This window comes from Tachypleus tridentatus, chromosome 13 (genome assembly GCF_004210375.1).
Source record: "Tachypleus tridentatus isolate NWPU-2018 chromosome 13, ASM421037v1, whole genome shotgun sequence".
Classification (NCBI taxonomy): Eukaryota; Metazoa; Arthropoda; class Merostomata; order Xiphosura; family Limulidae; genus Tachypleus; species Tachypleus tridentatus.
Genome location: NC_134837.1, coordinates 176,042,472 through 176,070,270, shown reverse-complemented (window position 1 = coordinate 176,070,270; position 27,799 = coordinate 176,042,472). Strand labels below are relative to the sequence as shown.

Genomic DNA, 27,799 nt, shown 5'->3' with positions numbered 1-27,799 from the left:
AACACTTCAGCTGCATTTTTGGAGAGACCCAAATCACGCACAAGGTCATTCAACTCTGGCTGGCTAAACTGTTGAGTTAATGACTGTGGGGTCTCATAAGAAGGATCGCCAGATTCTGAAAGTATTTCTTGAGTTTCATCAGCAGTTTCTTGCTCTTGGTCACTACCCACATCTTCAGATGGAAGAAATCCTTTAAAAACTGGGATTGGGAGCTCATCAGAGTGCAGAGTAGGTCGGATTGCTGAGGGGATACTAGGATATGAGATTTTGTGTCTGTTTTTCTTGCCAATGCCCTTTATATTGACCTGACAAAAATAGCAGTCAGTTGTGTGGTCCATCGGTTCTCGCCAGGTCATGGGAATTCCGAAAGGTAAACCCTTACGTTTCCCTTTTGTCCAGTCACGCAGCATTTCCTCGCAGTTATGACACACAATATGTGGGGCCCATTTCTTGTCTTGGTTACCAAGAGCAAGTCTAAAGTACGCTTTATAAGCACGCCTCACAAACGATGTTATATTACGCCTTTGATGAATAAGCATGAAGCATCCACAAATATAACAGAGAGCGTCCGGCTTGTTCTCACATTGACGTCTCCTTGTAGCCATGATCAGATCTGAAACAAAATTAAAACAATTTCAATATCTCTGTTGATAACATAAACGTGTAAGTAATTAACACGTTTCCTGCGATGGGACCTACCGGTGTCCCACTATTGTCTTACCTTTAACTAAGTTGCAGGCTAGAGACAAGTGTAACGACAACCTCACGTTATCATAGCTCATGCAGCACTGAAGCTGTCAGATGTACAAGAGCATCGCAGCAGTTACCGGTTTGCCAATATAGGCATCGCAGGAAACGTGTTAATTTGACCACAAACGACTAGAATGAAAAAACTTAAAATTGCATTAAAACTAGAGCATGTAGAGCTGAACCGTTTTCATATTTGAGTTTAGCAGGTCACAAAGGGTAAGAATGAGTAAAAAAATCTTATGCAACTGAGATTTCGAAAAAATTTGTTGACCTGTGTTATTGTAGAGGATTTGATTAAGAACTATTAAGGTTAATTCTGCGGAATATAGACAGAGGTCATCAGTTCTTGTTTCTCAACTTTTCATGTCATTTTTTGTGCAATTTCTTGCTCGAAAACAGCCCTCTTGACAATTTGTCATTTTGTAAACTCACACCCAAAAGTTTTCATTCAGCCTTGGTTTGTGACGACTTGGACCAAATCTCGAAATCCTCTGAAATCTTGTTCGCTTTAAAAATTTAGTACAACATTTATCACTGTAGTGTTCCGGGTATTGCTGATTCACCACAACACTACCTTGAACCACTTAAGACACTAGAGCAGTGGTTCTCAAAAGTTTTGGTCTCAGGACCGCTTTACACGCCTAAAACGATTGAGGACCCCAAACAGCTTTTGTATATGTGGATTATATCTATCGATATTTACCATATTACAAATTAAAACAGAACTTTTTAAAATATTTATTTATTAACTAATTTAAAAATAACAATAATAAATCCATTACATGTTAAACATAACATATTTTTATGAAAAATAACTATTTTCCAAAACCAAAACACTTTTAGTGAGAAGAGTGTCATTGTTTTACATTTTTGCAAATTTCTTTAATGTCTGGCTTAATAGAAGACAGCTGGATTCTCATAACTGCCTCTCCATTCAATCTGTTGGATATGCTGGTTTGGTTAAAGTATATGAAGAAAATCCGGTTCCCTACAGATACGTAGTTCGAAAAGGGAGGAGTATTTTTAACAGCTTTTTCAGATAATTGTGGATATTCTTCTTTGATACTACACTAAAACCCGACAAGTGGTACTTTCTCAAAGGTTAGTTACAATGTGGAATCTGAAACCATATCAATGAAGTTTATGTAATCTGGCACATTAAAATCCATTGGTTTATCTAGCACTTTAAACGGATCTTTTACCTTTGCATGATTTTGTTGCATCATGCATTGGTCATTTGGAAAATATTGGTTCACTGAGTTATGCAGATATTCCAAATGTTGAAAAGTTTCATTATACAATATCAACAACTCATTCGTTAGTATCGCCACCGATCTTGTCAAAAAAGTCTTTAAGTATTGTGAAGTTGTTAAGCTCAGGATGACGGATGCAAGTTGTCCAAAACTCTAATTTTCGCTTAAAGGCTCGAATTTTATCATGGGCAACAAATACTGTCAGTTGTTTTCCTTGAAGTGACAGGCTCACTTTGTTCATTTTCAAGACAATGTCTGCCAAATACCAAAGTCGGAATAACCATAGTTTGTCAGTCGTTCTTTCAAGTAAAAATGGTGTTCTATGAAAAAGGTGGCTAGTTCAGCTCACAACTCAAACAATCACACAAGTGCTTTTCCTCGAGACAACCACCGTACTTCTGTATGCAGCAGTAATGCTTCATGCGAACTTCCCATTTCGTCACACAGAATATTAAAAAGACGTGTACTCAAGGGTCGAGATTTAATAAAATTAATAATTTTTGCTACTTCATCAAGGACATTTTTAAATGAAACTGATATTTCTTTTACCGCGATTGCGTGGCGGTGTAGAACACAATGATTACTAGTAAAGTTTGGTGTCACTGCCTTGATTCGTGCTAAAGCCCACATTGCTTTTGCAACATCAGTGTGAGTATCAACACAATTGTTTTAGGATAAACAATGAGATTCAAAAACGTTATTCAACACATTGAATATTGTGTTTGTTGGCAAGAATTCACATAAAAGATCTTCGATGGTTTGTTGGTGCTGGTACTGGACGAATACAAGCAAAACAGCAAGTCCAGCCAAGTCTGTAAGTTCGTCCATTTGTAAGGCAAAAGTACAATTATGCAGAGGAGATATTAACTCAGTCTTCATGTTTGCAGCTAGTTCTTTAATTCCACGAGTTACTGTGACGTTTGAAAGTGGCACTGCATGATTTCTTTTAACTAACTTGTAATCCAGCATACATTCAACAGTGTCATCTGTACAAGGCTTTATTAGTCTCTGAACTATTGTGTACGTTTCTCCAGCCAATGCAGTACGATAACTTACCCTGTAAGATGCTTCAACGGCTTTTTCATTTCTAGTTTGAAAAGATGTAACAAATAAGTTTTAGCTTTTAAAGAGCTGATCACGTCTACGTTTAAAATATTCAGTTCCTTTTTCTCTAAACTTTGAGTGATTGGTCTCAAAATGACGCCGAAACTTAACTGACACCATAATACTATTTGAAAACGTTCTGTTGCATAAGACACAATAAAGTAAATTATTATCATCTATAAAGCCGAGGGAAAGATAACTTTTATCATATTTTCGTTTCTCATTTACAGCTTCGCCCAGTTTCTGTGTAGTAGATTCCTTCCTTCTGTGAATCAGGGAACTCGCTGATATCTCAGTTTCATCTTTTTCAGTGTCTTTGGACGTTGAAGGGGCAGTTGTGTGTTGAGAAAGCAAGTCTTCTAATCTCCCTTATTTAAGCCAACGATCCATCCTTAAATATAAGAAAAATATTTTATAAATATTTTTTTTATCTTTTAAATAAAATATAATTAAATTATAAAATAATAAAAGTTTTAGATACAATTTAAAAATTTAGTAAAGTTTTCAAAAATTTTAAAAAATATTATTGCAAAATAAGACAACAAAATGTACTTATCAAACGATTGAACAATATAATATCTATCTGCACTTATATTTCTCCTTCCAAATTTTTCTATTACAACGTCAAATCTTAATTTATTCAAGCTTAAGTATAACTTTTACATGTATTTAGGTCTAGAATACAGAAAAGTCCAAATTTGTCGACCATACAGATTAAACTTCATTTAAATCCCAAATAAATTCAATGAAAGTTTAACCCAAAACAATACCACTTGCATATACAAAAACATGTAAACGAAATCTTAGAACTTGAAGACAACCTTCCTTCTCAAAGACAAAAAACGTACTAAGACATTTGTTTTCGAATTTCGCACAAAGCTACTCGAGGGCTATGTGCACTAGCCATCCCTAATTTCGCAGTGCAAGACTAGAGGGAAAGGGCCTGGCATGGCAAAGCGCGTAAGGCGTGCGACTCGTAATCCGAGGGTCGCGGTTTCGCGTCCGCGTCGCGCCAAACATGCTCGCCCTCCCAGCCGTGGGGGCGTTATAATGTGACGGTCAATCCCACTATTCGTTGGTAAAAGAGTAGCCCAAGAGTGAGTGGTGATGACTAGCTGCCTTCCCTCTAGTCTTACACTGCTAAATTAGGAACGGCTAGCACAGATAGCCCTTGAGTAGCTTTGTGCGAAATTCCAAAACAAAAACAAACTAGAGGGAAGGTAGCTAGTCATCACCACCCATAAAATTGGATCTTATGAAACAATTTGTCACAGCTTTTGATAAAAAGTCTGCAGCCTTGAAGTACCTTCGAGACTTCTTCCCTAAACTGAGGTAAAGGTTAAAGCTGATGTCTTCGTTGGACCACAAATAAAGAAGATTCTGAAGTGCATAGAATTCTCCAAGAATCTCATAGGAAGGAAAATAAAAGCTTGGGGCAGCTTTGTCGTAGTGGTTCAGGCTTATTGGGCAGTAACAAGGCCGAAAATTATGTAGAACTGGTTGAGGCTCTGGTGAAGAACTACGGCAAAATGGGCTGCAGAATGTCCCCGAAAGTCCATATCCTTGACGCTCATCTCGATAAACTTAAGAAGAACATGGGAGCATACTCAGAGGAGCAATGCGAGCGCTTCCACCAAGATATACTGGAATTTGAACGCCGCTACCAAGGAGCATATAACGAAAACATGATGAGAGACTATATTTGGGGACTGATGCGTGAAAGTGGTTTACATTACAGACGCAAATCTAAAAAAAACTACTCATTTCTAAACATTTTTGTATAATTTTAGTATAAATACATGTAAATCTCGATTCATATGTTGTTTTATTCAGACCTGTGTAAATGAAAATGAAATAAAAGACTTAAAGAGTCATGTTTCACACCTTTAAGTTTACTTTTGTGGAAGAAACCGTCAGAGTTTACCAACTTGGGTATTTTCAGACAACTAGGGGCAACTTTATTTCATTACATTACGTAACACAAATTTTGTTGCTGGAGAGTATGTGTTATTTCTTAATTGCTTATGTTGTAAAAGTACAGAAAATGGCAATTATTCCTTTCGAACTTTGTTTTAGTGACCTGGATAATAAAATTTAGAAATTAACCTATCTTCTATGTAAAAACGGGCAAATTTGCACATTTTCATTAACATAAGGTGCGAAATTCAAAAAACAAACTAAAACAAACAGTCGTTTTCCCTCTATATCTTTTGAGTGTGACTATAAAAACAAAAGAGAAGATTAAGGGAAAGAAGAGAGGCAGTAGATGTTTGTTCATGCATGAGTGAACACAACTTTATAATATAAGTTATTCTTGTATTCTATAAACCAGTTTTGTTTGTTTTTCTCCTGTGTAGGTGATGAAATAGTCGAGAATTTATAGCTAAGACATTTATGGATTCTACAGCTGGAAGGCAACATTAAATAAACTGACAAAAGCCAAATTTAATTACGTCTGTAGTTGTTCTGTTGAATTCCAAACATTTATCAAACGCATTATCACAGAACGCAAACATCCATTATTCATATTGACTTAGTTAAAAAAAAAAGATAATACATTTCTGTCACGTACTAGTCTGTACAATAGATTTCTGACATGACTTTACTTTATAAATACTAGTTTGCTGTCAGTGCCGGGTGTGCTTATGACCCAAACTGCCCTTGTTTCTTGGTCATAAATATCGACAGCAACTACGGAAAGATACACCTGATTACACACCTTGCTTGTTGGGAGTTATTAGGAAAAATACCCTCATTGTTAAATTGAACCGTGCACGAGAACTTGCAGATCTTTAAAGTAAAGGAATAATTTTTATATGTCTATTATTGCTTATAATAACAATTAAATAGGAATACAAGATAATCTGTTTGCTCCTATGGACTTACCCTATTTGTACCAGTGGCAACCAACAGTCTCCTCTAACCCTCTCCCCACACACAAAGAAACACCCTTGCGTTAGGATCCTCGAAAAGTGACATTTTTGTCAATATCCTCTGTACACTACGCCTCACTAGTATACTTTATTTCACGAGATACTACCTTAGTATGTCTTATAAAACATTTCAAAACACGACACAGTCAGTTAACTACGTCTCTAAAATGTCTTACTTATGAAGTAAAACCTTGATAGTAGCTTAGCTCATGAAATACTGCTGTTGTATTTCACGAAATAAGGGTACTATATTTTTACATCGTAGTCTATGTTTGTTTTAAATTTAAACACTTGTATTAATGTCATATAGAGTAAGTTTCTACGTTTTCTGATGGCTGTGTATTTTAATGTCTTCAATTTTTTAGATCGTTTGGGAAAACTATTTAAATGACAATAAAATGCGAATAATGTCAAATAAATAATATGGTTCTTTGTTGAAATGATCTGGTCTTTTTTTTTTTACCGAATAATTCAAACGAACATGCATAATAATAGAAACTATTAGAACACTGTTGTTAGAAGTGGGATTACTTCGATAAAGTAAAGCAAAAAATCAAGCCTCAACTTCAAAGTAACCTCACATTCTCTTTGGGAGATCGAAAATTTACGGAAAACGATGAAAGAGCAGAAAGGTGGTCAAGAATAAAGAAATAGTAAATTGAGAGAAAAATTACAAGAAAGAAACACGAGGCTTACAAAACTATTAAGATCAAAAATCAATTTACTGAAAGAAAAGATCGAGGAAGGATTGTGTTGTTGTAATTTACCCGAGGGTTATCTGTACTAGCCATCCCTAATTTAGCAGTGATAGATTAGAAGGAATGCAGCTAGTCAGCGTGATTCACTTCTAACTCATATGCTGCTCTTTTATCAATGAATAGTTGACTTGACTATCACATCATAACACTCCAACAGCTTAAAAAAGGTCGACCAGGCGTGAGATTGGGTTTGCAACACGCAACACTCGGATTGCAAGTCGAGCGTTCTAACCACACTACCTGATCAAGAAAGCCATGGAAACCTCACAGAAGGATTATAACAATAGTTTTTCATGAACAAGGTTAATGAGCAAAGTACAAAATGACATGAACGAAGTAAAAAAGGTTATGGAAATCAGAAAGTTCATTCACATTACCCAGTTACGAAAACAACAGATTATGATGAAAATGTACCATGAGAGATATATCAGGTAACGGTTTGAAACAATTTTGAAGTTTCATGAATGAAGTGGTGGAAAACAAACTGTTAATTTTGTTGAACAATCAAAGAAACATGTTTAACAATAAAAATGAACCTTCTTGCTGAGAACAGTAATAACCATCAGGAATTGAAGATTGCCTCATCATGCAGATTTGGTGTTTCACGCTAAAAACTTACAAAATAAGTTTAGGAACAGAATAAGGATTTTCTGAAGATGTGGAAAGGCTTGTCTACCTGCCTTATTCAGATGTTCCACACGAAATGATAGATTCGTTGGCACATGGCATTTCATAGATGCTATTATAAATTGGGATATGCCAATTAGACTAGAGTGAAGTAGGTGTGAATGTTTTGAGTAAACTGTCCAGTTGCCGATGCAACTTGATTCTGGTTAAAGTTCCAAGTAAACTTAAAATCACCATCCAGGAATTATTAAGTTATTTGATCAGTTAATGAAAAAAACGTTAACTCTCCTTCTCTGATGAAGGCTCAGAACATTCCAAACTACGATTTTGATAACTGATAACTCAGAAAGGAAGTAAAGAAAGCTACAGAAAATGGTAGCTTAAAAACGGTACATCGACAAGATTGTAAACAAAAAACCTTTAGGAAACAGAATCTGCTGTAAATTTTGTAACAACCGAAATGGTACGAATTAGCCATTGACAACAACCAAAGATTCAGTATCATGAGGATGACAGTACTTTATCTGTCCAAACTGTGACAATGGGTGAAATTTTACAATTGGATTCTAACATTTATTGATCTCTAATAAAATATTAATCTTTAACCTTCAGCATATTTAAAGGTATGTGTCGATGAAGCATATTCGGTACATCACATTACCTATTTTTATTTCTAGCCCATGCAACCACAGAACAGATAAAAACTTTAAAATCGCAAAGAAATTGTTTGTATTTCAGCATCTTTTTTTTTACCTTAGCAGCATAATCGGGGTTTGATTCTGTATATTTCAGTTTAAGATGTCGAAGTGTAAAATAACTAATGGTTTAAATAAAAGTAATAATAAAACTAACATCAACCATTCTTCTTCTCTAGAGGTGCAGGTCAGTCAACTCTCTAGGAATCGCATTATAATAAAAGCAATAATAAAACTAACATCAACCATTCTACTTCTATAGAGGTGCAGGTCAGTCAAGTCTCTAGAAATCGCGTTATAATAAAGGTAATAATAAAACTAACATCAACCATTCTACTTCTCTAGAAGTGCAGGTCAGTCAACTCTTTAGGAATCGCGTTATAATAAAAGAATGAATACAATAAAGTTTTAATGATGTGATGAAATGGCTTTATTTACAGAAGTACAATCATGATTGATTATTGAACATATTGTCAGAAACAACACTAAGAAATCGTAATAAATAGGCTTGATAGTAGAGTGAAAAAAAAAACGTTAAACTATTCCAGAATCGTATTGTTAATTACTGTTAGTAGTTAAAGTATGCCAGTATGGATACCAGTAAGAAAACAAAAGCTGGCAGTATGACGTACTGGTCAAAAACAATATAACATAATAAAATAAGCTGTCAGCTACACTGATATAAAACAGTTTAGTCACGTATGTTGTGTGATGAGGATTCGAACCCGCGGTCCTCAGATTAGGAGTCGAGCGTCCTTTCAATCTGACCATGCTGGGCCTGTGTTACGTCTAATTCGGTATATTTAATTTCTGTGATTCACTTGAAGGTAAGAACTGAGACTAGGTTTTGTAAGATCACCATATACAAAGCACTGGTTGAGTGACCAGCCAGATCTGATTTACTCATAACATACCTGATTGTCAGATACATAATTAGTTTAGCAATGAACTACATCACGTTGTTGTCTAACAGACGGGTTACCGTGCGATAAATAAAGTGTTACAAATTAATCATTGTATGTAATCAGAATTTCTAAATTATAAGGAACGGGTGTCCATATGGTTGAATCTTGAATGCCCCTGATTTTAGTGTTGTAAATCCGTAGACATACCGCTGTACTAGCGAGGGTGGTCTTAAAACTGAGTCTACAATAAATAAAAGTTAGTGCAATCAGAGAGTCTTCTGGGAACAAACAACATTAATTATATACATATATATCTAACAAGTGGACATTTCATAACTTGTATAAGACAGGCCCTTGCAGATGACTTCTCTCCTGTACGTACGTTCGACTCTCGCGGTAATTTCTGTAAGTAATCTCCATGTGTCTCCAGCGAGACAACTGACGGATTGTTAAACTCCTACCCAACTGCTTGGAAATTCAGATCAAATAATTTTCTTCTAAACGACTTATACTTGGTCTAAAAGTTTTTTTTAAAAAACTCTTGCCAACTAATATAGCGAAATTCGATTTACTTTTGTTTCATAATCGTTCACATTATCTTTTTGATGAATAATTGAAAAACATCTCACACTGAACAGATAAGACTGCTGTGCATCAGATAGCTAATGTGAACCTATTAGGTTTGTTTGTTTTGAATTTCACGCAAAACTACTCGAGGGCTATCTGCTCTAGCCATCCCTAATTTAGCAGTGTAAGAGTAGAGAAAAGGCAGCTAGTCATCACCACCCACCGCCAACTCTTGGACTACTCTTTTACCAACGAATAGTGGGATTGACCGTCACATTATAACGCCCCCGCGGCTGAAAGGGCGAGCATGTTTGGTGTGACCGGGATTCAAACCGCGACTCTCGGATTGCGAGTCGAACGCCTTAACACGCTTGGCCATGCCGGGGACAAAACCTGTTTGGACGAACAGATATGTCTGACGCGTATAAGATAATTGATAATATTGTATTTAAGAAAACTAGTGGCAATGCATTAAACAGTTTTTGTTACTTTTTACAATGAATGGATCTGATACTGATCAATCAGGAAGGAGTTGCAACCTATCACAATGAATAGAACTGATGACTGTGCATCAGATAACTATTGTAATCTGTCACAATGAATAGATCTGATGGCTGTAAATCAGTAAGGTGTTAAAACCTATTACACAAATCATCCTAACGGCTGTGCGCCAGATAGCTGTTTCGATTTATTACGTTGAACGGATGTGACGTCTTTGCATCAGATAGTTGATGAGGGTAAAAATGGTCTTAAGAAAATAATAACTTTGTACTGACTTATTACAATTAAAGTACCAGAAGAATATTTACGAAAATGTAATCTATATATCAGCATACCAATATATTTCAGGCTATACCGGTTAAAACATCTAATTTCTGTTATTTTTTAACATCGAACGTAGTTGATCGATGTTGTGAGACGTGACAAAATGTTTACTGTATAATGTAAACAGTTCTACCTTTTAGTCTAATTATCGAGTAAGTTCGTTTGTTTGTTTTGAATTTAGCTCAAAGCTACTTTAGGGCTATCTGCACTCGCCGTCCTTGATTTAGTAGTGTAAGACGAGATGGAATGCAGATAGTCATCACCATTCTCTGCCAACTCAAGGTCTATTTTTTTACCAACAAATAGTGGGATTGACCGCCACATTACAATACCCCATGGCTGAGAAAGGGCAAGCATGTTTGGTGTGACAAGGATTCAAACTCGAAACTATCAGATTGCGAGTCGAGCGCCCTAACAACCTGGTTATGCTTGGCCTTACCGACTAAAAAATTCGCCTCACTCCGTAAAGAACGTAAAAACGTTAAACAAATTGCGTGGATGAGTCCTGTTGTCAGACGCAAATCCAAACAATATGCTCTGCCCACAGCAGGTTCAACCTTCTCTTTATTTATTTTTTTTTTGTAACAAATAGCCCCTCAAGCTTAGTGCTAAACCACTGGGAAGAGAGAGGGAAGAAAAAAAAAAAAGAGTTATTACACATGTAAAGATAATTTGCTGACGGGGTTTTCTGGCAACTGAGAAATTAAAGACGTTTCTTGAAATCTTATCTAGCAAATAAATTATGTTCATTTTCGCGATTAATCATTCGTCTTCGTCTGTTTCATGTTCTATATGAAAGAGCTTTTAGTTTTTAAGAAAGTTTATTGTTTTTTCTTTTGATTTCTAAGCTTTATGAATTAAGGCTATAGAAAGTACAACAGTGTCCTCCAGTGGCACAGCGGCATGTCTGCGAACTACTACGGTTAGAAATCGGACTTTGATATCGGTGGTGGGGAAAGCACAGATAACGTTTTACGTCGCTTTGTGCTTAATTTCAAAACAACCAGCCTGTTAGTGACTTTGTAAAAAAATGCTACATTTTAAAACTTTATATTGTTTGATAATCGTTTTATTTGTTTTAACATTTCGCGCAAAGCTACACGAGGGCTATCTGCGCTAGCCATTCCTAATATAGCAGTGTAAGGCTAGAGGGAAGGCAACTAGTCATCACTATCCACCGCTAACTTGTAGACTACTCTTTTACCAACGAAAAGTGGGATTGACCGTATTATTATAACGTCTTCACGGCTGAAAAGGCAAGCAAGTGTGGCGTGGATTTGAACCTGTGACTCTCGGATTACGAGTCGAGTGCCTTAACCACCTGGGCATGCCGGGCCAAACCCAAAAGCTAAGCGTTATGAGCACTGAAGCTCACCGGTGAACTGAAGTGGGAACTTTTCCAAATTAATTAAACATTATCGGCGTAATTATCTTCTAAAAAATCAGCAACATTTTATCTTAAAGTAATTATGTTCTAGTTTTATTAATTAAATTATGTTTTAGTTTACAATCAAATAGTGATGTTTTAGTCCACTGTCGAAAATTTATGTCGTCAGAAAATATGTTTTATCAGATTAAAATGGTTACGTTTTAGTGTCCAGGATTTCATAATTCGTTTTTAACTAAGAAGTGACGTTGACTGTGAGACCTCGGTGCTCGAGCAATAGTAGTAACACGTTTATTACTACGTGACTCGATTAGAGGTTTTTCCCTCTGTTACTGAGATATTCAAAAGGTTTGAAATAACTGCATCTATCGTTAACTGTTGTAGACATGATTTTTATGTATTATTATTTAGGAATTAGTATAGTTTTTTATTATAAAGATAAAAAGAACTCTATAAAGGGAATTAATTGGGTGGTAGAGCTAGATGGGAACGTGGCAAACCCATATAATCTTTCTGTTCACCAAAGGCTGTTAGGTGGTTGTTTGTTTATAATATATACTAGGACACTTTACCGCTATAAGTCTAATTATTTTTCATAATGTCACTACTTGTCATTGACCTAGTTGGGGGTGAGGGGAACAGAATATTTTGTTTAAGGAAGGTGTGAAATTTACTATCTAATGAAAGTTTAATGTTGTTATACCTGTTAGAGCAAGTCGCGGGTTATTTTGTTTTTGTCATTCAAATTTTCTCCGAATTTGATTATGTGAATTTTTTTTCTGTTATTTAAAGTTCATTGGAAGACAAAGTAACTATTGACGAATTCGTTAATGTAGAAATGCAACTGAAATTTATTATAATTAAAAGACAAAATTAAACTTTTTGTTTTAAATGGAAGATACCTGATAAACTCGTATTAATTTCACGACTCACAACACGGTATAAATATTTAAATAACTCAGTTTTAAACTGGCATCATATGTATTCTAACATGTTTCCAATTAGACACAGATTGTTTCTGTAATGGTTTATCTGTAATTTACCTTCTTCCACAAGTATTTCTGAAGATAATGTTCTTCAAATAATTGCAAGTAATTATTTTTTATCTCGATAAGCATGCATTGTTAAATATTTGCAGCAAATATTATTCTAGTTGAAGTTCATTAAGATATTAAAATTGATTATTTGATTTTAACAATGTTAACTGAGATCTTGGTTTGTTTTGAATTTCACGCAAAGCTATATCAGGGCCATCTGCACTAGTTGCTCCTAATTTAGGAATTTGAAACTAGAGGGAAGGAAGTTAGTCATCACTACCCACCACCAACTCTTGGGCTACTATTTTACCAACAAATAGTGGGATTGATGGTTACCATATAACTCCTCTCACGGCTGAAGGGACGATCATGTTTAGTGGGATGAGGAATCGAATCTGCAACCCTCAGACTGCGAGCCAAATTAACAGATAGTAATTGCAAGAGCAGGTTAATAATGCTACCTTATTAGAACGTAGTAATTACTTTTGGTAAGAAGGAGTGGTCTTCTCGAGTATTGAAGGGTTGAAATAATAACATACTGAGTGTTACAACTGTAAATTATATTACCATAATCCTGCTGGGCCTGTACACTGTCCCATCTTTACATGAGACTCGTTCATCCACTGAGTTCTGAGTGTTAAGGGCTTTGTAGTCTTCAGCTACTATCTAAATTGCCGAGAACTTATCTCACAGTATTATTATATATGTTTTTATAATAACACATTTGTAGCTACTAATTAGTAAATTCACGTGCGTGGTGTACAGTGGAGAAAGGGAATGTAGGGTAAACTACTTGACCTTTTCATTATATCCTAACTGATAACTCTGTAAAAAAAACACCCAAACATAACTAAGTGGTAGCTAATGCACACTCTAGCTGTGTACTACAAGCTCAAAAACTTTCAACGTTAGACAAAAGAACCTATATAAGCCTCCTTCTGTTGGATGGTTATACAGAATATTCATGTTTTTGTTTCACTCGTAAACTATTATATATACATTATATTTCCCTCGATCATACATTATTTTTATGCTACCTGGAGAAGCTAGACGTTTGCAGTTTTAAGCTAAATATTTAAAGTTGATTTGATTTTTTGTTGTAATTTTCTTTATTAGTAGAGCAAAAAGGGTAAAGTTTGGCGTTCAGTATGTATTGTTCATTCATATCTATAGCCAAGAAAACTTTTTTAATTAGATCGAATTCTCTGCATATATATATATCTTATGTAATCATGTGAACAAAATAAGTCGGTAGGTAACATTGAATAAAACACAATAATATGGGTATCTTCATCAACGTTACTGTCGTAGTTTCGCATTACATGTAAGCACATATATAAATAAATACATTTGGTTGACCGACAAAGAGACATACTTTTTGAAACTCAGAAGGTTCAATGAGAATGTCTGTTTTGTTTTAATTTTGTGAAAAGTTACACGAGGGCTATCTGCGCCACCCATCCCTAATTTAGCAGTGTGAGATTAGAGGAAAGGCAGCTAGTCATCACCACCCACCGAAAACTCTTGACTACTCTTTACCAACGAAGAGTGGAACTGACTGTCACATTATAACGCTCATACGGCTGAAATGGCGAGCATGTTTGGTATGACGGGGATTAGAACCCGCGATCCTCAGATTTTATCAGGAATAAACAGGTTAAACATCGAATCTTATGGTTAAATATTAAAATGAATGTTATCGACTTGTGACACGCAACTTATTGAAAAAGAAATATACAAAAAAAAGTCATATCACATTATTTTTGTGAGAAATTCTTACATAAAGGTATGTTAAATCATGCAGACACTAATGTATTGTTAAGATTGCTTAAAGCTTCCATACATAATGCACAGTAATGTCTTATTAAGGGTGCTTAAAGCTACGATAAATCATGCAAACACTTATGTATTGTTGAATGTGCTAAAAGCTACGGTTACTCATGCACACGGGAATGCCTTATTTAGGGTGTTTATAGGTACGATAAATTATGCAGACAGTAATGTGTTATTAAGGGTGTTTAGAACTACAATAAATCAGGTAGACAGTAATGTCTTGTTAAAGGTGTTTAAAGCTACGATAAATCATGCAAACAGTAATGTATAGTTAAGGGTATTGCTCGGAATGAATGTATAGTAACTCATGCCAATATTACAAATAACTGTAGTTTAAAGAATGTTTAACACAAGCTATACTAATCACAGCTTCACGAATCCAAGTTTCCAAGTTAAACAGCTAACATGAGTTTTTTATAGATTAATTACCTGCGTTCTTCAACGAAAAAAAAAGAACTACCCAACATTGGGTTTGTTTCCCACAACGTAACATTTTCGAATTTACTACTTGATTATCTTAAACTGGTTTTTAACTTATTTCTTATCACTTGTGCAAACGAATTAAATAGCCCGTTACATTAGCTTTTGATTTTAAAAACAAGAGGTTTCTTCTAAAAAGAAAGTGACAAAATATTTTCATTCACAACTTCATTGGCTCAAAATGGTGTCACCCATTAGCGGCTCACTTGACTTTCTGAAGTTGAAAAACACGTCCATTACACGTGGTCACCAGTTTCAAAACACGAATAATAAAGTGTAGAAGCATTATGCCACTCACTACCTTATAGCATATAACTAAATATTTAGAGTAAGAAGTAGAGGTAAATGAAGTTTGAGATAAAATTGTGATTAATGTACACACGTCTCATTTTCTTCGTTTACTTTAAGCAGCCACTTTTACTTCCTATCTTATAGGAAAACAATTTTAATATTCGTTCCTAATAGTAAACTACACAAAAACAAACTCCTCAGTTGCCATGACAATGTACTAGATAAACATAAATTCATTAGTTACTATGACAATGGAACAACATAGAAAAACATCCATCGGACTTTAGAGCTACTTTTACTTCAGAGAAAACACCATGCAGAAGCCTTATATTTCTTGTCTCGAAATACGGTGGAAAAAAAATATAGTTACATCACTCAATTTTTACCACTTTTCTTGATTCATACGAATGTTTACGAGATTGTGCATTGTGGAAGTGTCAGGACTGATGTAAAATAGTTATGAACAGTGTGGTGTAAACTTACTAATATTCCAGTCTTCCAAACACATATATACATCTTTATAAACAAACCAATTGTGCAAAACGTATTAGAGCACATCATCAATAAGTTCTTTGCAAATACGAAAATGTTCTCTAAGTAAGAAAACCTAGAGTTAAACCTAACATTCTTAACGAAATTGACAACAAGTTATTACAGAGTATTTTTGTTTGTTTGTTTTAACATATGGTTGTGTCCATTTAAGCCTTCACAACTAATTGTTTGACATCCCCGTGATATCCAATGTACGAGATACTGAGTATAGGTAGGTGCGACTCCTTGATGCCACGCGTGGATTAGGGATTCCTACAGTTTTAAGGTACCTAACAGTTTCTTCTTTTGCACTTCGTCGTCCATTATCTACCAGCAGTTTTCGAAAGGGTTTATAATGGGGCTGTTGCCTGACCAACATAGTGTTTTGGTTTTCTTCCTTCTGAGATAGCCCTTCATATGAAGTGTTGAAATAAACCTTAAGATGTATTTTAACACCTAGTGAGTGATGTTTCCTCTTTATTTCACGTCTGTTCCATATGGTACGTGAGTATTACTAACCTTTTTAATCCTGTGACAGAGTCACACTAGAGTGTCCACTGGTCAGCTCCACCGAAGTTATTCCGATTTGTGTGAAAAATATGTGGTGATGCTACAAATGCCTTTACCATTGTAAGAGTCATGTGTATATTGAGAAAATTGCGAAAAAGGAAAATTAAGTTTTAAACTATTTTAAAGTAAAATATCAATCACATGTATTAGTCGGAAATAATCTTATATTGTTTATAATATTTTGCTGACTCCTTCGTGTTTTATAGAGATAATCAGAATTTGAAATATTGGGCTGTTTAATTTTAAGTAAATATCATCTGTGTTTAATCTACCTAATACTATGTTTTGTAGAGATAGTTAAATATAAGTTATTTTGTGACTTTCTATGAATATCTCAATTATTTTTATAGTAATCACCACCATACATTTTTAAACAAAATGATTTACATGTTCGTATCGATACAAGCAATTACTTCCAACGACACACATCTGAAAAACGTATGCATTATACGTTGCTTTTGCCATCTGTTGGACATTTTATAAAATATACAAAAACGTATTTTTCACTTAAATTCAAAAACTACAGATTAGAGACGAACAGGAAAAACACCAAAGGTTTAGGCTATCTCCATAGCTTATTCTGCTAGGGTTGGGTTATAATGTAATCTTTTTTAAAAGTAATAACTGAACGTTATGACACCTCATGTTGTATCCCAAACTATTTCTTTTTTTATTCTTAGTTTTAAATAATGATAAATATTCACATGTTATACCACATGTTTTGAGAAAGCTTGATTATATTTAATCGTCTTTCCTTGAACCTCAATTAGAAGTGTATTTTCATTTTTAAAGTTACAAAATCTACATTTTTTTAATGCTTATAGATATAAATAAAGCAAAAAAATATGTCTGTCTGTTTGTCTGTTATCTAACTACTACTACTTCAGTAGGTTAATCTCAACCAAACTTTGTAGTATGGTAGATTGGAACAAAGGGCAGATTTTTTGTGGTTCACAACCCTTACTTCCCTATTATTGCCATTATTGAGCATTTATTTTATTTGATGTAAGTTAACATTAAATGCATCCATAAATAATGCCATGTCTTTGCACCAAATTAATTTTATTAAATTTTCTATTAGACAACGTAGGAATGGGCACACAAATGTCTTATGCATGTCAAAGAATGTGCTAACATCCTCTATGGAGAAATGCAATTAAAAAATGGCTGCCACTATTGCAATAACATATAAACTCAGCTGACGTTTCTACTCCAACAACCACAGTTGATATGAAGAGCCAATTATTCAGTTGTAACTACTTCTCACTTTGACGCGTGACCTTTCAATTTCTGCGGCCAATGAACGTGAATTAATTAATCAGGTGAAACACTGTGGGAAGGACATTAAGAGGTGAGTGTTGACAGCTGTTAACAGAAATAATCTCTACCGCCACTACTTTTATTTCTACCTTTCCATGATGAACGCATATTGTATACCAGGTTTCATGTATATGCTAACTGATGTATTAAACCTTACACAAAACCTTTGGTGAGCTAATAATAAATACTATAATGATATGCTATATTATAAATGAACGAAATGAAAGGATTTCTTTTTTATTTATGACAGCATCCACCACACTTTTTTTTTAAGTTCATAACCCGCACAAAGAATAGGTACCTCAACTTATTTTAAATAATTGTAACTTAACCATAAATTTCCAACATGTATACATAGCATTCAAGGTTGCTGTAGTCCACATAGTACATTAGATTCAGTAATTTGATATTTTTGCCTTTTGCAACAATTAATGTAAAGAAATTGCAAAACAGGGTGAAATCACTAATTTTCTGTGTAAAATGGCCAAGTGTGTTTAGGCGTTCGACTCGTATTCCGAGGGTCGCGGGTTCGAATCCCGGTCGCACCAAACATGCTTGCCCTTTCAGCCGTGGAGCGTTATAATGTGACGGTCAATCCCACTATTCGTTGGTAAAAGAGTAGCACAAGAGTTGGCGGTTGGTGGTGATGACTAGCTGCCTTCCCTCTAGTCTAACACTGCTAAATTAGGGACGGCTAGCACAAATAGCCCTCGAGTAGCTTTGTGCGAAATTCAAAACAAACAAACAAACTAGAAAAAATATGATTGTTTAAAGCTTTAGTAATAATGTTTTTTAAATTTCCCTTAAAATCAAGCATTTACTTTCATCACCTTTATGTATTATACCAAACCATCGTACATAATATATTTTGTACTGGAATATTTATTCATTAGCTGTTACTAGCTAAAATTGATTTTAAAAAGACCTTCAGTTCTTTAAACTGCAGATGTCTAGGATGAAGCATTTGGTTTCGTACAAATTCCAAGTTTCTTACAATCAACTGAGTACCTAGTGAATTTGGTGGAGTAAGAAACATAATTTATAAAGAACGTGCCAGAGTTATATACAGTTAAAATATGAATATTATCGTGATAATAAAGGAGAAAGGATTTATTGTGGTGAGAAAGTTTATTAAAACACCTCAAAAATTTACATTTTATGAGTTTTACACATAAAATAGTCACTGTTATGTTGTAGAAACTAGTTTAGAATTATCGCAACTTAATTTTATTGGAATCTATTATGAAATTAATACACCAGTAAAGCCTTTAAGTTTCTTTAATGCTGATATTTGGTTTGACTCTCTTTGGCATAAATAATAGCTTGGAATATCTGTGTCATCGTGTCTAAGTATTATCTCAAAGCCTCTTTATTTATGTGATTCAATTTTCTTGAAGCTTTCTTTGGTGTGTGTGTTTATTTTTTTCTTATAGCAAACCACATCTGGCTATCTGCTGTGTTCCCCGAGGGGAATCGAATCTCTGATTTTAGCTTTCTAAATCCGTAGACTTACAGCTATCCCAGCGGAGAACCTTTCTTTAGTTGATACTTTTATAAACCGTGGAGTAGAGCAGCTAAAAGATTTGTTCTATGGAGCTAAGATCTGACTTTGTGGTGGCCATTCCATTCGCTCCAAATCTCAGGAGTTTTTTTTCTTACCAAATAAACTCGATATTTCTGTGATGTATGTTTGGTATCATTATCGCTTTTAGATATGAATTTCTGACCAATCAGCTCCTTTCCAAAGGGTTATAGCATGAGAACTGATATACTGTGGTATTTATACCGATCCGTGATCCTATCACTTACGTAAAATGGGTAACATCATTCAAACCATCACAGTCTCATACAAAACATACAAAGAGTATAAACATACAAGAGTATTAGCACAAACTAACTATTAGCACAAGGTATTCCCTTATGAATCCTCTCATTGATTCTTAAATACCACGATTGAAACCAAACAGTTGAAATTTAAGTTAATTTATCCAGAGGTCTTTGTGCCACTGTTTCAGAGGTCAGATGCGTGTTATTCCATACAAACAGTTCAAGTTTAGACTAATTTATCCAAAGTTCTTTGTGCCACTGTTCTAGAGGTGAGGATGCGTATTATTCCACAAAAGAAAATCTCTTTCCTATATTATTTTTATTCTCTTCCGCAGTATAAATACTATGACCCTGAATGCCTTTTGAGTGGGTTTTACCAAACGTTTCGTGATGGAACTTTCAATTTTGTTTTTAAGCTAATGCAGTTTCCTTTTTATTACTAGTACAAACTTTGTTGAATTTAATTGCACAAACATACACACCCCGATATCATACTCTTCCATTCCGAGAAATTTTATTGACTATTTCTTCTTTGTAGTAAAACTGAGTTATCAATTTATGCTTCTTTCACATAAACTAACAATATCCATATAAATATCATACCCTTCCTTTCCAATAACGGCACCGCCCACTATTTTTTACCTCAATATAAAATAAATATTATGAAAATGACATTTAGTACAGCCCTTCGCGCTCAGCACGAAAACGGATTTTGCCAAAATTGTATTGCCTTTATACTTTGTAATAAATGGGTTCATATTTAGTAATTAATATTTATAGAAAAATAATATTTGAAAGGGCAGAAAAAATAATAATTTCTATATTTGCTTAGCAGATGACGCTGCTCTCTGACTGTTCCTGATACAATATATAACGTTTCTCAAATATTTTTAAACTATTAACGCTATATTTAAAATGGCATTCCATTTTTTTTATTAAAACGTATACTGATTTATTTTCTTCAAAATATGTATTGTGTGTAAATAAAACAAAATTTGTGTGAAATCAAGTTAAAGTTATGATTTATTTGTTTGTCTTCAGATGTATACTCGTATGCGTAAAGCTTCTCAATATATATCTTTCGCTAGCTGTCATTAATTTTGAGTCCCCTCATGGTACAGCGGTATCTCTGCGGACTCATACCGCTAAAATACCAGGTTCGATACCTATGGTGAGTAAAGCACAGATAGCCCATAGTGTAGCTTTGTGCTTAATTATAAACAAATATACATACCCTAATTTTAAAGTGGCATATTATATATCATTCAGTGGTAGAAAGTTATGTGCTAGGGTTAACAGAAGGGAAGGTTTAGGTTTAATTTAATATAATTTTTATGATATATGGAATTAGTGTGTTGTGAATATAGTCATTTTTAAATATTTTGTAGCTTCTTGAAAGTGTGGACATCAATTTTATTTTATTTTCATGTTAATTCTTTCTTCGTAGATTATTCTATATTTCATTCAATTTTACAATTTCATTGAAATGTGGTTGTTATATTGGCATACTTGCTCTTTTTAATGAAAAGTTTATTTTTAAATTATATTTCAAAGACGGGAAAGGAAGATCATGATTGAAATGAATGGGTGATTTTTTTCTACGTGTTTGTTTGTATGTGCGTGGATAAATGAGGTTCATTATGAGCATGTAAGTTTTTATAAACTAGTTCAGAGGACTTCATGTGAGAAAGACAAGAGTTAATAAACTTTAGGATATGATCCCTCATATATATGTGTGTGTGTATGTATATTAGTTTTTTATAACCTGGAAAAGCTGAAACAAGAATTAATTTAAAAATAATGAACATAAAACGCTGCACTAATTAAAAATATCCCATAGTACAAGTTTTTAGGTTATAACAAACTAATATGATTAGTCAGAGGTTTGGAGTTGATGTTTTTAACGCAGTCCTTCCTTTTAATTTTGTTTACTTAACATTATCAGTATTAATTGTTTCTAAAAATATATGTATATACTTTAGTAAAATTAATTAATTTATATCAAAATGAAGTTAAATGAAAAAAAAATCATGATTTTTGTTTATTTATTTAACTTTATTTGGATATAAATTATTTAATTTCACTAAAATTTATTCAATGTGTGTGAATGATCGCTGACTATGTCGCACCTTCCATTGCATTGTTCAAATTTTATGAAGTTAAGTTTAGTAGTTGTAACCAGACATATTAACTTTAAACTATAATTTAGCCTAGCAATGTTAATGTGTTTTGGTTTACGACTTGAATATTTTATTATATATATATATATGATCCACGAGAAACATTGGACCTTCTAAGATCTGATTCGTCGTCCAGTCTTTGTTGTTGTTTTGTGTTTTATTTTAAAGAAATTCTGCATTTTAAAGCTGGATCTAGTAGAATTTACAAGATGCATTCTTGTAAATAATTATGGGCCTAGAATTATGCGTGCCCGAATGTTGATCCGAATATTCATTATTTGAGTCAGGGAAAAAATAAAAAAAATCGATTCCCAAAAATATTCGATAACAATAGTCTAAGAGTTAGTCGTGGGTTTTGTTGAGTAGCTGTCTTCCCTCAATTATATTAGTTCAAAATTAGGAACGACGAGCACAAATAGTTCATGTATGACATTACGCGAAATTCGAAGCAAATCAAACCAAACAAGGTAAAACAACTAGACTTTTGAAAGAGTAATACCAGATCTAAGAGCCTGACCTCTATACCAAATTCAGTTTCATTTTTGGATTTTATTTGCTTTGAAAAATTAATTAATCCAAATAATAATAGATTAGTAACGTACACACGTTACTTACGTACTGTACTACTTTAAACTTTATAACGTCATTTACAAGTCTATATATCTGCCCACTTCCTACGAAGCTACATTTAGATACATGTTTGTCTGTTTTGAATTCGTGGCAAAACAAGTACAGGACTGCATTATATCTCATTTTATCACTGAGAAAACTCACATTGTTATTCTGGCTTCAGTATGTTTAATTGAATACTTATTATTCTGAAAACAGATTACATCACTTTTTTCTTGGTGAGTATAAAGTTGTCGTTAACTGTAATGGTACTGATGAATTAGTAATAACGAAGCCAGACAACGACAATTAAATATTGGTTACACTCTTAAAATAAACTACACAATAAGTTACAAAAATAACTGTTAAATTGATAAATGATCCAACTATTACAAGAGAAGGATGGCTTCATTACAGAAAGATCACTGAAGCAGATTCGTGTTGTGGGAACCCCTCTCCCCTCAATACTGGATTGTGATTTGTATGACGGATGTTATTCCGCAAGACTTGAGAAAAACAGCAACAACAACAACTTGAATGAAAGATGATAAACAACAAATTGACAGGTCTAAATAAAAACTTTTGCAGCTTTATTTTATGCAACGTTTTGAGTGGACGCCTTTCGTCAATTACTTAAAAACTGCGTTCTTTGTAACACGAGTTTTACTGTCTCACGAAAGACATCTGCCCGAAACTCTGCATAAAATAGTACTATCAAAAGATATCACTCGGACAGTCCCCCGCTGGTACAGCGGTAAATCTAGGGATTTACAACGCTAAAATAAGTGGTTCGGTTCGGTTCTACTCTGTGGACTTTGCAATAGCACGACGTGGCTTTGCTATGAGAAAACAGACAGGCAAATTTATTCTTTATTATCTTTTACTTGTGTAGGGCGCGCTTAAGGCTGATTAACTGTAACTGTGTGATCAGCCCAGTAATATGAATTATTGCATTTATAGCTACATCTTGTCAAGTTTTTCAGTGAATTTCCTTAGAAAATACGTCAGCATAGGTTTACGGTAAAATCACGAAGTTTTGAGGGGTATTTGAAATTCAAGAAGCACGTGTTCTCACAGTTATTTGTAATGATGAATCAGTCTTGACGATAAACAACTGATTTATTTATACAAAATTGATTTATTTGTATATCGTATAATATAAATGGTTTTACCAAACACGTTTTTTTCAAGTTAATATTTATTACTGCTAATAAGTCACATTTTGTCTTTTAAAGATTTTTTTATGAATAAGTGATGGTGTCGGTACGGATTAGTTAAGCACATATCCACCTAATGGGCTTTGTGTGTTCTGCCCACCACAGGCATCGAAGCCTGGACTTTAGTGTCGTAAGCCTGCAGACTTACGCTGAACCTCAAGGGGCTGCGCCAGTATGAGTCCTAAACTTAGTATATCTTCTGTGACAAATTTGTTTTTCAGGTGTTACTTCCAAAACCCTGATTAAAGGAATTCAATGTTTCGATTAAAAATCTGTACTGAGACAATAATGGTGATGACACAGTTGTGGTCTTTCTGTCCAAAGAACACGGGAAACGAATGTATAAAATATGTCAATAGTAAACATTTAACATTAAATTAACTGTGGATCAGAAATATAACTTAAGTCCTTTTCTTTTTCAAATAACAGCTTTGAAGTAGGTTGTTTATCATAAACCAACATTTATTGGATAAAGGTGTGCATTTCAACCTGGTTGTTGATTCAATGAACTTTCACTTTATTAAATGAGTAACAAAACTATTTCTAGCTTCACTCGGGTTATTAGATTGATAGATGCTTAGATTACGAGTCGAACGACTTAACCACATATGCATGCAGGGCCATGAAATAAGTAACATACAAATAAACTTTAGACTATTTTGTTGTGAATTGAACAAAATACCACTTCGAGAGAGAGATGTAAGTTAGTTTATGGCATAAGTAATAGTAACAGTTCTCAGTAATTTGTATATATGAAAGTTTCGTGACTTTGTTGAGTAAATAAGTACATGGGATTCACCACTAGGTGGCTACCTATTAGAATAAAAGGAAATACAATACCAAGATCGGGATAAACACGACGCTCAACTCATTACTCATGTAGCGAGAGTAATATTACAGAAGGTGGTAACTTTACCACAACGTGCGCAGCTGAGGACAAAGTGTAAGTGAGAGGTAAAAAGAGTCTGTTTTGTTTGTTTGTTTTGGAATTTCGCACAAAGTTACTCGAGGGCTATCTGTGCTAGCCGTCCCTAATTTAGCAGTGTAAGACTAGAGGGAAGGCAGCTAGTCATCACCACCCACCGCCAACTCTTGGGCTACTCTTTTACCAACGAATAGTGGGATTAACCGTCACATATACACCCCCACGGCTGGAAGGGCGAGTATGTTTAGCGCGACGAGGGCGCGAACCCGCGACCCTCGGATTACGAGTCGCACGCCTTGCGCGCTTGGCCATGCCGGGCCCAAGTAAAAGGAGTCCATAATTACTACCAATATGATGTGAGACTTTAACCAGTGAAGCTTTCCTTACTCTATTGCTTTAAAATATTACTCCAAGCTTATAAATATATTTTACTAAACAAACGCTAAACTTGCTCGTAGGTTACTTCCTAGACATTATACAAAGGATTTACAGAAATGTAGGCTAAACTTCCGATAAGCTAGAACCATAGTATCGTTATAAGAGATTTTAGATACCGTGGATAATTTTAGCTGCAAAAGAAAACTTGAATGGTCTCTGACCAAATAAACTGATTCTAATAATTTGAATAAGTCCTGCCACGTGTATGTTTCGGACTGACTTCGGGGACTTGTACATCAACTCATAAAAAATAACTGACTATTTTGTACAAACTTATCAAATGAAATAAATATTTAGTTTTAAAACATTTTGGAATTTTTTAAACGACTGATGATGGTACTTTAATTCAAGTAATTTATAATATGTTTCGAAACTTCTATGATTTCTTTAAGCCAGTGAATTTCATTAGATATTTTATTAATCGTTTGAAATATTATACTTTGCAAAATTATCGTTACAATTACCAACAAAATGGCCACGTTTTCATAAAACGAAAGCGTGTTAAACAAATATTTACAACTGTCTGTCTTTAGGATTATAACCAGTGCTTTGTGATTCATAGCATTTATAGTCGAGTTACCAAGTGTGTTAAATAAAGGTCTTTGGTCACAGTTGTTAGAAAATATATATATTAAGTTATAGGTGCATTTTAAGCCAGATGACATGTTAAAGAGAAATTTTGGCCAGAGTTGCTAAGAAAAAACATGTGTCACGGTACATGTGCACTTAAAGCTAGATTGTGAAGTTTGTTAAGAAAGGCCACTGGTCACGGTTGTTAAGGAAATACAGATTGTCAAATATTTTAAACGCAAACCTTCGTGCTCAGATGTCAGGAAAACACACATATTATGTTACAGACACACCTTTAGCTGTGGACAAGTCAATGAGTATAAACCGATAGATGACTTGTAAAGTATTTTATTCCATTTATTTTTAGTGGTTTATTCAAGGGCAGAAATTCCAAAGAAAATGTTTGACATAGATTTATTTCATTTGTAGGTTTGCACAAGATATGGACAAACCAAAGCAACTTTGTTATTGAGTATAGATAATGGGACCAGTATAAAAAACAAAGCCCATATCTTACATGTCGAAATGAAATGATTCAGTGTATCCACTGGAACAACCAATTAATTACACGTATAGTAATAACCAGTTCTGTACCAAGTGTGTAAAACATCCATAAAAGACAATTTTAACTGTAAACAGCAGTAGAGTTGTGATAACCTGCAAGGTGAAATGGAAGAGAAATTTGATCAAACGTATTAAATGGAGTTTTATCCAACTGAACAAACGCTAGTTTGTCGCTGATGAATAGACAAACGTAATCAAATAAACATAACCTTTAGAGGCATGAACTGTGATTAACATAATGTTTGGTGTTGTTTATTTAATTTATCTCAAAGCCACACGAGGGCTATCTGCGCTAGCCGTCCCTAATTAAGTAGTGTAAGACTAAAAGGAAAGTAACTAGTCATCACCACCCACCGCCAACTTTTGGGATACTCTTTTACCAACGAATATAATACCCTATAATACCCCAAGACTGAAAGGGCGAACATTTTTAGTGTGACGGTGATTCCAAACCGCGACCCTCGGATTACGAGTCGAGCATCTTAACCACCCGGCCATGCTGGTACCTTAACACAGTGACGTGTTAAATATCTGTGGTTAAAGAATATAGTTATAGAGTTATGGTTGTCAAACATGTTTGTTAGTCACAAGGTAGTAAATTGTAAGGACAAACGATATATTGAAAACCAAGACATTTTCTTTGGTAATAATTCATTTATTTCTCATCACAGAAACATATATGACTCTTTCTGCACTCAATCATTTTCTATCTTCTCGCCCCTGAAGACATAGTCGAGGGGTGTATAAAGCGAAACTTATGAACTTTACAAGTCAGAAATAAAACTTAAACTTCAAATAATAACCTTTGGTTTATGCTCAGAATTCCATAAAACAACGACTTCGAGAAAAAAGAAATAAACTACAGTAACAATCTTTTTTGTTTTCTTTTGAGAGAAGCCAGAAATATTTATTTATTTCCAGTAGAACCACAGTACGACATTAACTCATTTATTGTACAGCTTTTCGTGCAGCATTCGTCAGAAACACCACGAGTCTGTCGAGATAAACTGTCTCGCTTATGGAATAGAGACGTGGCTATATGGCCGTCGAGGTATCCCATGTCAGAGGATATCTGTAGAGCTTTCATCAGTCGCCACCAGGGATCTAGTCGAAAATGTACACGAGTCTTGTTCATACTTTATATATGCTCCGAATTTTTAAAAAGAAATTAACTTAAATCACATGATTTTCGTAAAATAACTTAAAACTATATGTTCAAAACTATCGGAATAAATGAACATTTAGAATATGCATGTCAAAATCTAATTTGGAAAATAAAATCAGCAAAAAACTTCAAAAGTCTGTAGACAAAGTGCTTACGTAGTTGTTGATAAACTGGACGACGTTTTGCAAGTCGCTTGTTCAATTCTGAAGTATTTTGAAAACTACAAAAATTGTGAAATTTCTAATAAGTTAGTTCACAATGAATTTAGTTTCTATCACTTATTGTTAATTTGTTTCAGTCTACTCTATAGATAACTTTGTACCCATATTTCAAATAGTGATTTTCACTCGCTAAAGTAAGTAGTACATGTCATTTATAACTAACTCGATCATTGACATCGGTATTCAAAACTTCGAGTATTATAAACCATATTGGAAA

General features: G+C 34.2%; 1 protein-coding gene across 2 annotated transcripts in view; it reads left to right on the top strand.

The window, feature by feature from the left end:
- LOC143239796 (DNA-directed RNA polymerase II subunit RPB1-like) overlaps window positions 1-27,799 on the top strand; it is a 77,544-nt gene that overhangs the window by 29,872 nt on the left and 19,873 nt on the right. The gene's annotated exons all lie outside the window — the stretch shown is intronic.